The sequence below is a fragment of the Mus pahari genome, chromosome 2, assembly GCF_900095145.1.
Source record: "Mus pahari chromosome 2, PAHARI_EIJ_v1.1, whole genome shotgun sequence".
NCBI lineage: Eukaryota > Metazoa > Chordata > Mammalia > Rodentia > Muridae > Mus > Mus pahari.
The window spans coordinates 13565442-13579266 of NC_034591.1; positions in this window are offsets into that span (position 1 = coordinate 13565442).

The following is a 13825-nucleotide window of genomic DNA, read 5'->3' on the forward strand; positions in this document are numbered from 1 at the left end:
GAAGACCCAAAAAGAATGCACACACACACACACACACACACACACACACACACACACACCTATGGACACTTCATTTTTTATAAAGAAGCCAAAATCTAACAATAGAAAAAAGAAAGCTTCCTCAATAAATGGTGCTGGTCTAACTGCATGTCTACATGTAGACAGATGAAAATTGGCCCATTTTTATCAGCCTTGCATAAATCTCAAATCAGAGTGAATCAATGACCTCATTATAAAACTGGGGACACTAAATCTCATAGAGGAGTAAGTGGGAAATAACCATGAACTAACAGGTATAGAAGAAAATTTCCTGAACAGAACACCAATGGTTCAGGCTCTAAGGTCAATGATTAATAAATAGGACCTTATGAAACAGCAAAGTTTCTGTAAGACAAAGGATAATGTCAAAGAGACAAAACAATAGCCTACAGATTGAAAAAGCATCTTCAGCAACTCTACATCTGACAAAGGGCTAATATTCAAAATTTTTAAAGAACTCAAGGAGTTAGACACCAACAACACAAATAACTCAATTTTAAAAATGAGATACATAGCTAAACAGAGATTTCTCAACAAAGGAATCTCCAATGGCTAAGAAGCACTTAAACAAATGTTCAAATTCCTTACTCGTCAGGGAAATACAAATCGAAACATCTCTGAGATAACATTGTATACCAACAAGAGTGGCTAAATGAAAACTCAAATGATAGCACATTCTGGTGAAGAAGTGGAAGAGGAACACTTTTACATTGCTGGTAAGAGTGCAAATTTGAACACTTTGGAAATTAATTTAGTAGTTTCTCAGAAAACTGGGAATAGTTCTACCTTAAGACCCAGATATACCACTCCTGGGCACATACCCAGAAGATGCTATAGCATCCACAAAGACACTTGCTCAACTATGTTTGTAGCACCTTTATTCATAATAGCCAGAAATTAGAAACGACCTAGATGTCTCTCAACTGAAGAATGGGAGAAGCAAATGTGGTACATCTATACAATGGAATGCTATTCAACTATTAAAAACAAAGATGCAGGTTTCCATCTGAGGTCAGAGCTGACCCTGCACCTCCTGCACCTCCATACCCAAATCCCACAGGGAAAGACCTTGTTTCTCAAGAGTGCTGACACATCTCAGAGCACAGGTGAGACCACTACTTCTGTTCAAATTCCTGGCCCAAGAGGGACCCTTCCAGAGCCATCAGGACACAGGAAGCAAGGAAAAGTTGGAACAGTTCCAGTCCATCAGTGCCCTGGAACTGACCCTGTGCCACATCTCTTCATACCCGAATTCCTCCAGGATCAAACTTGTCTCCCAGAAGTGCTGACACACAGAGACTGGCAGGAGGGACAAGTCACAGTCAGAGACAGCAAGACCAGCTAATACCAGAGATAGCCAGATAGGGAGAGACAAAGGTAAGAACATAAGCCAAAGAAACCAAGTCTATTTATCATAAGAGCCCAGTTCTCCCACAACAGCAAGTCCTGGATATCCCATCACACTGGAAAAGCTAAACTCTGATTTAAAATCACATTTCATGATGATGATAGAGGGCTTTAAGAAAGACATAAACAACTCCCTTAAAGAAACACAGGAGAACATAGGTAAATAGATAGAAATCCTTAAAGCTGATACCAAAAAAAATCCCTTAAAGAACTAACTACAGAAAAACACAACCAAATAGGTGAAGGAATTGAACAAAACCATTTAGGATCTAAAAATGGAAATAGAAACAATAAAGAAATCACAAAGGGAGATATCCCTAAATATAGAAAACTTAGGAAAGAGATCAGAAGTCATAGATCATGAACAGAATACAAAAGATGGAAGAGAGAAACTCAGGTACAGAAGATACCATAGAAAATGTTGACACAAAAGTCAAAGAAAATGAAAAATACAAAAAGCTCCTAACCTAAAACATTCAGGAAATCCAGGACACAATGAGAAGACCAAACCTAAGGATAGTAGGTATAGAAGAGAGCAAAGATTCCCAACTTATAGGATGAGTAAATATCTTCAACAAAATTATAAAAGAAAATTTTCCTAACCTAAAGAAAGAGATGCCCATAAACATACAAGAAGCCTACAGAATGCCAAATAGATTAGACCAGAAAAGAAATTTCTCACATCACATAGTAGTCAAGCCACCAAATGCACAAAACAAAGAAAGAATGTTAAAAACAGTAAGGTAAAAAGTCAAGCAACATATAAAGATAGACCTATCAGAATTACACCAGATTTCTTATCATAGATTATGAAAGCTAGAAGATCCTGGGCAGATATCATACAGACTCTAATAGAACAAATATGCCACCTCAGTCTACTATGCTTAGGGAGTACCCGTGGCTCCAGCTGGATATGTAGCAGAGAATTGGCTTATCTGACATCACTGGGAGGGGAGACCCTTAATACAGTGGAGACTTGATGACACAAGATAGGGGAATGCTAGGACACTGAGGCAGTAGTGGGTGGGTGGGTGGTTGGGGAAGCACCCTCATAGAGGCAAGGGAGGGAGGAGAGGATGGAGGCTGGTGGAGGGGAAACTGGGAAGGGGGTAACATAACATTTGAAATATTAAGAAATAAAATAACTGAGAAAAAAACCCAAAGATGCTATGAGTTATGCAAGCAACTATATGGAACTTGAGGTAACCTAATCTGAAACAGCCATACATGGTATGCATCCACTTATCAGTGGATATTAACCATAATATACAGGATACCCATGCAACATTCCACAGACCAAAAGAAGCTAATGAAGAAGGAAGGCACAAACAAGGATGCTTGAACCTTACTTAGATGGCTGATGTGTTAGGGAATGGGTTGGGTGCTTCTGGTTCAAGTGTGAGGAGAGACAAGAGAGATAGTCAAATGGCCATGGGAATGAATGGATATCTGCAACTAATGGGGTAGATAGGTAGGGGCATCTCCAGGATGTGATTGGGAGCTGGCAGAAGGAGGCCCCAAAGAATTAATGGGGTTGACCTCGACTGTGACTCACAGCAGTGCAAATATGAATCCTGAAAAGGCCAACTCTTCTATCTAGGCAGGAATCCCATTGGAGTGATAAGGACACCAATCTAGCTACAAAACTTTTGACTCAAAATTTATCCTGTTTATAAGAAATGCAGGCAGGAGGTATTGAGCAGAGACTGAAGGAAGAACCAACAAATAATTTGCCCAACTTGATACCCATTCCTTGGGCAAGGACCAATCCAAGATACTGTTAATCATATTTTGTTAAGCATGCAGAAGGGAGTCTAACATGGATCTCTGTGTCTCCGCCCAGCAGCTAACTCAGACAGATGAAGATGCCCACAGTCAGACAGTGAATGGAGCTTGGGGACTCTTATGGAAGAATAGGAGGAAGGATAGCAGTCTCTCAGGTGTTTTGAATTCCACAGAAAGACCAACAGATTCAAATACTTAGACTCTTGGGGCATCAAGACTGAACCACCAACCAAAGAACATATATGGGCTGGACATAGGCCTTCCTGCACATATGTAACAGATGTGCAGCTTGTAGGTCCTGAGCAGCGGGAAAAGAGCCTATCATAAAAACTGTTGCCTGTATGTGGGATATGTTCTAGATGGGCTGCTTTGTGTGGCCTAGGTAGAAGATGCATCTAGCTTCTCAGAAACTTGATAAACAAGGGTGGTAAAATACCTAGGGGAGGTCCTACATGCTCAGAAGTAAGGATATGGGGGAAGGAGGTAAAGATTGTGAGATGGGTGAGCAGGAGGGGGTCAGTGAGTGAGACAGAAAGTGAATAAGTAATAAAAAGATGTAATCAACTGTAATAGTTTAAAACCCTGCCATCTTCTACATTCATTGTATTATCATATTATTTATACATATTAGAATATAATTTTAAATAAAAATATAAGGTAGGCTTATAGAAAAATCCAAGCCTACATCTATATCTCTAGTGATACATATGGGTGGTATAGCTTTTCTCTTCAGTAACAGTCAAATAATAATTTTAATTTCTATAAGTTATTTTATAAAATGGAGTAAGGTTTAATAGACATATGAGTTTAACATTAGATAGATTTCCTAAAGTTCTTAGAAGTAGCAAGATGATCAACCCACCTCTCACTTTTACTATAGTCTGTATGTTCCAAGGTTCAAGGAACCAATGCAATTTTTCATAACGGATTTATTAGTCTTGTTGTAACCAGAATGACTGCAAACGTTTTCTTTACTTTTTCCCACTCTTCAGTACCTTACATCCCACTCCTTAATACTAGCATGCCCACTTCCATGTCATTTACTCTCAGATCTTTTTGTTAGTATATTAAAAACTAGCTTTGTATCACTCCCTTACATTTCAACATGATTACCCTGTTTCACTTGCAAACTAAATCAATGATAGAACTAGTATTGACTGATATAAGTAGCTTGTCCATCTCTGGCTCAGATCAGAAAACATTCCATAGTATACGGGAAATGTCCTCTGTCTGCTTAGATGAGAAATTGCCCAAGGTAGCATCCATTAGATTGGTTTATAACATAAGGAGGTACAGACAGTGAACAGACTGGTTAGCAGTATTAGGAGAGAAAATTGACCTGATTGGTTATCAGTATAGGGAGGGAAGCATCTAGATCCTTCTAGGAAATGACTTTTCAACTTTACAGATGAAAAAACTGAAATTCAGGAAGTTGAGAATCTAGATTATAATTTTTTTGAGATCTTGGGGTTTCCTTTTCTGCTCCAGTAAGCTGACCTTAAGTCCTACACACTTAAATTTTATTGACAGACTGTGTTATTTTGTCTATTTATTCATTGATTTGTTTTTAAGAAAAATCAAGTTTTGGATAATAATGATGATGATGATATGTGTGTGTGTGTGTGTGTGTGTGTGTGTGTGTACATCACTATTTATAGTTAGAATTCATGTTCTAACTATATTCATGTATTGTTTCATGAATTCTTTGAGGAGTCACACAATGTGTTTTGATAATATTCTCTACTCCCCAACTCTTTACAGTTTCACCTTCCTTTCCCTTCCCACCAATGTCATTTCTTATTTCCTATCTGGATCAGTGTCAAATTGTTCTTAAATATTCTTGAACATATGGCTATTCTATTCATGGCTACTCATGGACTGTAGTCAATTTATCCGAGTATATACTCTAGAGAAATCTTAGCCTCCCTTTCCCATTACTTAGTAACCCTAAGTATAGTGTGGATCTTCCTTCCTTTCCCCCTCTCTGGGACTTTGTTTTCTTTAGGTTTGTTCAGGCCTCACATACCACGTCACAACTTCTGAGTTCATTCATTCAGTTGCCAATTTATATGCAGAAGATGGTTTCCTTACTATCACTTATTCATTTACCTCTCTGCACATATTCTTTTTTTTTTCAATTATTTTTAGATATTTTCTTCATTTACATTTCAAATGCTATCCGGAATGTCCTCTATACCCTCCCTCCACCCTGCTCCCCTACCCACCCACTNCCACTTCCTGGCCCTGGCATTCCCCTGTACTGGAGCATATAAAGTTTGCAAGATCAAGGGGTCTCTCTTCCCAATGATGGCTAATTAGGCCATCTTCTGCTACACATGCAACTAGAGACATGAGCTCTGGGGGTACTGGTTAATTCATATAGTTGTTCCACCTGTAGGGTTGCAGACCCCTTCAGCACATACTCTTTTAATATGCATGGTTATTATTATTATTGCTATAATGTATCCTAATGATATAAGACTCCATAATTACTATTCAACCATTAGTTGAATTAGTCAAAATGGTCTAGATTCCCTACATTGCCTTCTGCAAACATTTTTATAACTACATGTGCTATTATGCACACTTTAAAATCTGTGAACATGAAAATAAAGCATTATTACAAGAAATCACACAGATGTGTCCTAACAACTTTTGTGGAGAAAGAACAGCCAAAAATGTCATAAACAGATGGTATGTATGTGCTATCAATAATAAATATACAACCAAATGAAACAGAAAAGTTTATTAAAAAACAATTAGTACAAAAACTCCTGTATAAAACCAGATCTAGAGATTACAATGTTCAATTTACCTTTTAGTACTTGAGACAAAAGTGATGTTCAGTAAAATAATGTTTACTAAATTATTCTTGGTACCTTTTTCTGACTCAACAATATTTTTTATTTTACTATTAACATGCAAAACTGCACTACTTTGGACATCATTAGATGTTTCCATTATATTTTTTTCTATCTTTTCTATTTTTCTGTTTTTTTTTTTTTTTTTTTTTGGAAATAAAGAGATACAAGAAAATGTCTCATAAGTGAAGTATAAAGAGACACATAAAAATACATAACAAAATAATAATTTGCCTTCCAAATTATTTGAGCATACTTTATTGCCAATTTGATATTGAGAGGTCAAGAGATAAATGAGAGCATGGACAAGGTGGCTCTTGGGTTTTAGGCTTTACTTGATGGTATCTTTATTTTCATGAATTACTTAGCCAGACTTCATTCAAGAGTGAAGTGGAAGCCTGCTTTCTTCCAATTCTAGTAATGATTATGTACAAGTTACATCTTTTCACCAAGTTCTCAGCTTTATACAGCACATGATTTTGGAATTAAACAAGGCAACATGTAAAGTGGTATTCAATAGGATTTTACTGTAATATAAAATTTTCATAGAGGAAATGAGGTTTATATTGAAAAATTATTAATTAATTTAAAATAGAGCAAATTTCATCCAATCAAAACAGTTGTAGGCAACACGAACAGTTTTTATCACCTACAGGTAAAAATTTCTTGTTTTTAATTGCTAAAAACTCCAGAGAAAGTAGAAAATTTGTTTTCATCAAACAATCATAAAAATATAATGTGGTATATTTGCCTGAACTATGAACTTATTTTATGAGACAAAAGAATTCTAACTATATAAATGATAAACAAATGTTATTGATTTTAAATGTAACTACTCCTTTTCAGATAGAAGCTTATTTGATTGATGCTCTAATGTTATTCTGTATGTCTTTTATTATTCTTTTAAATCAATATATAATATGATCATTATAGCTAGGTCCATAATTTTAAATTATTACTTAATTATTCACACCACACACACACACACACACACACACACACACACACACACATGTATATATGATTTGCTTGTATTTGTTTGGGCATGCATATACCCTGGTACACATTTTCAGCAGGAGGTTCTGTCCTTTAACCATGAATTATGTTGCTCAAACTCAGGTAGTCTGGTTTGGGCTACAAGCCTTTTTACTCAGAAATCCTTCTCACTGGCTCAAATCTGGATTAAAATTTACAGGAAATTAAGAGGCTTTAAATGTCACTAGCTTTCCCCCATTCTCTCATGTTTACAGTCTTTTTTAAAGCATGTTTTATCATTTAAATATTCTATAACAAACTATGAAAATCATACATTTCAATAACTAATATGCCTTGCATGTTTCAACAAGAGGGCAACTGTAGCAGTGGCTAGTTTTTCTCAATCTGCATAAATTACTGAAATGTAACTTTAATTATGTTATCCCCCAAAGTGACGCATGATCTGGGAGCATATTAAGTAAATCAGAACCATGTCATAACAAAGGGCATCTCATTTCATACCCGAATGAAACAGTGGCTCCCTCATGATTCACTAGTACTTAAGACAATAATCTAGCATTTTAGCCATAACTCTTCTTCAAGATGTTGTCTGAGAAGTTCTTTACAGGACAAATAGTTTATTTCATAATCTTTCCACAGGCTTAGCAAAGTGAGTATACCTACCTGAGTACTTCCTGTACTTGTAGAGCACTGAAATTAAACTGAACAAAACAAACAAACAAAAACTCATTAAGAATAACTTGAGACTTTAATCAAAGTGGTAAGAGAATGTGCTCATGCTCAGAAAAATCAATGCAGCACACACACAAATAGGAACTAATTATAGGTGAATGAAGATATAAACAGAAATAAGAAGCGATCATGGCAAACCAACCAAAGAAAGGGCAATAGTTGTCAAAAAGTTTACTTAACCAGGAAGACATGGACTTGGTGGACTGACTGCTTTTGATCACCTTCACTCATGTATTTGTTGATGCTTTTCTTCACTTATTCAGTGCAGGTCATTCAATATGCATTTGTGTTGGTAACACGCCATAATTTTCTATAGGTCCTTAGCAATGAAATAAAATAAAATCACATTAGATCTGAATGTGTTACTAAAGATTAAATTCTAATCTAGGTTATAAATACAATAAACAAATGTGTGAAATAATAGTTCTAAGAAGAGACAAGTATCAGGGTGGTAAGACATGCAGTCAGAGGATATTCTGTTTCCTTGATAGTCATAAAGTTTTTCTTACTCAATGACTTGAGTAGTCCTTTAGATTTAGACATTTAAAGTAAGAACTTCTGAGAGGTGACAGGTGACCAAAGGGATAGCAACCAGAACACTGGATATTTCCCTAGCAGGATGGGACCTAGCCATGGCTGATCAGCATCATGACTCTGTTCATTCTGAACCTCTCCATACACATAGTGCTGAATTCAAGTGGGAGGTTAGCTGAAGCTGTATAGACAATAGGATCTTCATATGGATTATCATTAAACATACAGGTTGGTTATATGCAGCATAAAACACTTATACACTTAAGTCTGATTTTTTTTTTTCTTTTTTGGATTTCTCGAGACAGGGTTTCTCTGTGTAGCCCTGGCTGTCCTGGAACTCACTCTGTAGACCAGGCTGGCCTCGAACTCAAAAATCCACCTGCCTCTGCCTCCCAAGTGCTGGGATTAAAGGCATGTGCCACCATGCCCTGCTGACATTTTTAAGATAATGAAATATCAGTGTGTTGAATATTTATTTAAGATTATTTGCCATGAAAAACAAAAGGCAAAAAAATTAAAAATAAAGTTTAGAAGCACATAGAAAACATATGTCATTGATTTACAGTTAAGAAAAAAGGCTACATTGATGAGAGAAATGTATTTTACATAAAGAAACAGAGCATGAGGTCTCTAACACTTTTGGTTATTTTTTTGTTGCTGTGGAAAACAGCATAATTGAAACAACTTACCAAAGAGTTTGTTTGGGCTCATGGTTTAAGGCAGAGTCCAAATGGCAGGGGAAGGACAAGAGAGGGAGGCTACAGGAAGGAGCCAAAAGATTACTTCCTCAGTCCACCACCCCTGTGTGTGTGGGTGAGGGTGTCTGTCTCTCAAACACACATACTGGGTGGGGGGAGAGAGAGAGAGAGAGAGAGAGAGAGACAGAGACAGAGACAGAGACAGACAGAGAGACAGAGTTAGAGTCCAGTGATGGTTTTCCTCTAAATCCATCTCCTAAAATTTCCACGGCCTCTTCATACAGCCCCCCTAATTGGGATCAAGTGTTCAAACACGTGAGCCTATGGGGAGAGATTTCTTATTTAAACAACCACATTAACTGATTAGGCAAGAGAAAAAAATTTGTTTAAAATAAGAACTACAGTATAAATGTTGAAAAAATGCAGAATATATCTTTTAGTTATTTGGAAAAGTCATGATTTTAAATATCATGACTATAAAATCCTATCAAACTGAATAAAGAGAAGATTTTTCAAGATATGTAAGGACAGTTTACATTCATTCCATCTCTGCCTAGTCTCTCCTTCCACACAATCCTTTGTGAAAATTCTGTCTAGTTTAGATCCAGTGGTTCCAATATTCACTATTGATGTGAAACTTAAAACATGCTTAAAAGGTTTCTGACTGCAGAGTCCTTATATCCAATCCTACTAGAACTTAATGAGGACCATTTGTACCCAAGGTTATTTATGTATTCATTTATTTAGTTATTACTTATAATCAACAACATTCTTTATATTAAGCAATGTACCTATATTAAAAATACATTGATTATATATATATATAATTTATGTCACCTGTAACCTCTGACTTCTATGTACTATATCAGTTTTCTCAATGGAATATTATTCACCTTGCCTGCCTAATTTTTAACATAGACGTAACACTACCTCCTTTTGCAAACACTTTTGATAACACATTAAATAATAAGAAGTATTATTTTATACTCCTTACATGTTTACTAATCTTTCAAGTACAATTGAATTTCTAGCTCTTCAGTAAAGTACGTGCACTATCATATTTGTTTCTTTCTTGCTTGCATGTATTTGGCAATAACCATTCATTCATGAACTAGAAGTTTAATTTATGCTGCAATGTATTATTGTTTACTGTATAAACCTTTGATGATCTAATATAGATTTGTTAAGAAATGTGTTTGTTTAACAACCCAGAGACCCAGAGACACTTCCTGTCATGGAGCATGCTAGTACCACTGGGTCTTGTCTTACACATAGCAATCTGGCAAATTATGCAATATCTGATGAAGCAATGCACTGTGCTGAAATTGTACTGATACTGGAATTTATCATGAATTCTGTCCTTCTAGAAGATTAGAATTTTGAAACAACTAGGCAGAGGTTTCCTTAATATTCAACAACCCTCCAAAAAACCCACTGTTTTCTCCCTTCAGCCTCGAAGCAGGCTTTTGCAGACCTCTGTTGCCTCTAAGTACAGGGCCACCTGGGATGTTCCCTTCAGACCTGCCAAGCCAGCTCTACAGTTTAAGCTTGCCACTGCTCTTCAAAGTGTCGCCACTCCCTGCTGAGAGGCTCTTGACATATTCCAGAGACACCATCCTACAGGCTCTCTCCTGAACATGCTCCAAGAATGGGTGGTGGGGCATGGCCTTTCCCTGCTATATAAACTCTGAACTTTATTAAACTTGTGGGCTTTGATCAGAACACTTTTGTCTTAGCCACATTTTCTTTCTCGCCTTCTTTTACCCTTACAGCCCCAGCCAACCTTTCAGGACTGACTCGGTTCTGAGTGTGGCCATGGGCGGCCCTCTCAACCCTCTATATGTTTGGGTAGGGGAAATTGTTTGAGTCATTTTTTACATTTTGAATGTTGGACAAAGGGCCACAGTCAAATGTTTCTCTTCCAAGTAGTGAGTGAGCCTAATCAAGAATGAGAATGGAGCATTCTCCATTCTGCCTGGACCTCTTTCCTTTGATTTTCTTGTTTAATCCTCTACAGTCATGAATAAAACTAATGAATATGTCCAGATTTTACTAACCAGTATTGACACATTTTCCAAGATACTGAATCTGTTATTTTTTATTGATATTGTCAGAAGATTTGAGACACCCGGGTCAGAACAAAGCCATTAACTACCAACAGAAGAGATCGTCGCTGCATGTTTAGGCTTGTGTCGGTTTCTCTTTAATGTAAGTTCAAAAGGATGACACAAAGGGTCTCAGGTGGATACTGTACATACAACAGATTATCTGAGAAACACTAAACTTGGAGAATTCATGTCTTTAATAATATTTATGCCCTCAGTTGTGAAGCGAGACATTACCTTATCATTAAAGATTATTTGCTGCAAAATAAATAAATAAATAAATAAATAAAATCAGAGAGGAAGAGTTGGGTAAGAAATGTGTGGGATCTTGAACTACTTCTACTAAGAAAAAGCTTCCTAGATTCTCAGGCTTTATTGAAGATACCAGATATTACTAATAACTCTGTTTACCATTAAAATTATAAATGCATAAAAACATCTGACAAGGTTTCAGATTTCATGCCATTAGGCTCAACTGTTATACTGAAGTACTGAACATCCATTGACTTTACTTTGTGTTAGTTTCTTCTTGGTTGTTATAATGAGTTCATAATGATTGCTGTAATGATTATGATGAGTGTGGTGGTATATTTTAATAGGCTTAGAGACCAGAATTTCAAAATCATTACCACTGGAACAAAATAAAGATATTGGCCTACACTGTAGGATCCAAGAAAAATAGAAGTTCTCTTCTGTTTTGTGTCTTCAGGCTGTCAGGTTCACTTGATCACATCTGAAATTTTAATACTTGTGTTCACATTGCCATTTCTTCTTTTGTAGTGTGATTGTGATTCATAGATTGTGAACTCTCTCATGATCATTCCCTATCAAGGATGTTTTTAATCTGGATCCATGACCTTATGACTTCCACATTCTCAGCTCAGGAATTTACAAGGCTTCTTTTGCTTTTCTATCTTGGTTCCCATGTGAGTATCTTTTAAAGGATAACTGGATCTCAACTGGATAATAAATAGTCAAAGAGAGATAACATTTGAACAATAGAACTAACTCAGGAAATGAATTATTGTTCTATTACTTTAATAAATCTCCAGAGGCACATTAAAGATCATAAACATGTTTTGAGAAAAATGCAAAATCTAGCCTTATACATTTTACATTCCCAGTAAAATTCCTAACCAATTCATAGATATTTGAAATCAAATCTATTCTTGCATAAAATATTTGTCGTGACCTTCCATAGTGTCTTTAGAGCTGATGAAGAAGATCTTCCTTGCTCTTCTCCTTTAGGATAGATCAAAATGATAGACATATTTTAATGTGCATTTTGGAAAATTCTGATAAAACTAAATACACTTTTAGTAGTTTATAACCTCTAGATTACAGACGATAAATACCCATCTTAATTCCAGTGTTTAGGATCTAGTTAACTTTTACTTTCACTATGTTAAAACTAAGGAAAGGGAATACACACACACACACACACACACACACACACACACACATACACACACAAAATATATCTTGAGACTTTAAGGAGATGCCTGATCCCCTCTATTCCTACGAATTGTGAATTCATGAGCAATTGTGTGTGTTTACCTCTGTGCACATGTGAATGCCTGTTTGTCTCTCTCTCTTTGTGTATATATATATATATACATGTGTATGTATGCACGTGTGTGTGTGTTTAAATTTCACATGCATCTTCAAATATAAACCAAAGCTAGCTAGCTAGTTTTTATTCATAAATTAATTTTAAATCTTCTTTGTAGTTTTTATTCATCTACTTAAAACAGCTCTCTCTCCCTCTTACATTCTGTTTTTGATTTTTGATTTTTCTGGAGCATTTATACTTTTTCCTCAATTTTTATTAGGTATTTACTTCATTTGCATTTTAAATGCTATCCTCAAAGTCCCCTATACCCTCCTCCCACCCCGTTCCCCTAACCACCCACTCCTCCTTCTTGGCCCTGGTGTTTCCCTATACTGGAGCATAAAAAGTTTGCAAGATCAAGGGGCCTCTATTCCAAATGATGGCTGACTAGACCATCTTCTGCTACATATGCAGCTAGAGGCACAAGCTCTGGGGGTGCTGGTTAGTTAATATTGTTGTTCCACCTATAGGGTTGCAGACCCCTTCAGCTCCTTGGGTACTTTCTCTAGCTATTCTATTGGGGGCCCTGTGTTCCATCTGATAGCTGACTGTGAGCATACACTTCTGTGTTTGCCAGGCACTGGCATAGCCTCACAAGAGACAGCTATATCAGGGTCCTTTCAACAAAATATGCTGGCATATCCAATAGTGTCTGCGTTTGGTGGCTGATTATGGGATCAACCCCTGGGTGGGGCAGTTTTTGGATGGTCCATCCTTTCGTCTCAGCTCCAAAATTTGTCTCTGTAACCCCTTTCATGGGAGTTTTGTTCCCAATTCTAAGAAGAGGTAAAGTGTCCACAGTTTGGACTTCTTTCTTCTTGAGTTTCATGTGTTTTACAAATTGTATCTTGGGTATTCTACGTTTCTGGGCTAATATCCACTTTTCAGTGAGTGCATATTATGTGAGTTCTTTTGTGATTGGGTTACCTCACTCAGGATGATACCCTCCAGATCTATCCATGTGCTGAGGAATTTAATAAATTCATTGTTTTTAATAGCTGAGTAATACTCCACTGTGTAAATGTACCACATTTTCTTTATTCATTCCTCTGTTGA